The sequence below is a fragment of the Formica exsecta genome, unplaced genomic scaffold (genome assembly GCF_003651465.1).
Source record: "Formica exsecta isolate Colony F162 unplaced genomic scaffold, ASM365146v1 scaffold60, whole genome shotgun sequence".
NCBI lineage: Eukaryota > Metazoa > Arthropoda > Insecta > Hymenoptera > Formicidae > Formica > Formica exsecta.
Window position 1 is genome coordinate 427150 of NW_021853281.1, and position 669 is coordinate 427818.

Below are 669 nucleotides of genomic sequence, written 5' to 3' on the forward strand. Positions count from 1 at the left end.
TATATATATAACTATAGCAAATATTTAATTTATCATTTGCACCTGTAAAATATAATCATATTTTCGAAATATTATTAAAAAAAAACCTAAATTAAACGTGTATCTTTAAATATTAAAAAATGTTAATCTTTATCAGTATTAAAAAAATTGAAATTATAAAGAATGCACTCACACAGATTCGCCTATCTCAAATATCATTTTCTCTTTCAATTCTCTCTAATTCAATTATCCACATAATTATTTTCCTGTAGCTTATCTCTTTAATCGTCCTTGAAATTGCTTCTCCGTTTCTATGGAAAAAAAAAAATAAAATCCGCGTGTCAGGCTTTCAACGCTTCGCTTGGTGATGCCTTCCACAGTCATGTCATTATCTGGAACACGTGTCGAGAGTCGCTGAGAGGGATTATAGTGGGAATGCGCGTGTATATCTGTATAGTATATGTATCTGTAGCGAAGAATACGAAAAGTAAGTAGGTGTGTGCGGAGAAAAGTGAGACAGAGAAAGGACGACGCATAAAATACTATAGAAGAGAGTGCGAAGAGAAGGATGTACGGAACTAGGAGAAGAGAGGAAGAGAAATGCTCGCGAGGGTGGTGTTACCCCCTAATTGCATGCCAGACAGCGACTGCATCTTTCATTCCCTTTCCCCTTCTCGTTCTCTTCCTCTT

The 669-nt window shown here is 35.4% G+C and overlaps 1 protein-coding gene and 1 long non-coding RNA gene across 2 annotated transcripts in view; one reads left to right on the plus strand and one right to left on the minus strand.

Moving 5' to 3' along the window:
- LOC115242500 (protein Fe65 homolog) overlaps nucleotides 1-669 on the plus strand; it is a 169091-nt gene that overhangs the window by 43810 nt on the left and 124612 nt on the right. The gene's annotated exons all lie outside the window — the stretch shown is intronic.
- Nucleotides 59-669, minus strand: part of LOC115242501 — a 3432-nt gene continuing 2821 nt past the window's right edge. Inside the window, exon 3 of the long non-coding RNA XR_003885058.1 lies at nucleotides 59-290. This is a non-coding gene — a long non-coding RNA (uncharacterized LOC115242501). The remainder of the gene's footprint in view (nucleotides 291-669) is intronic.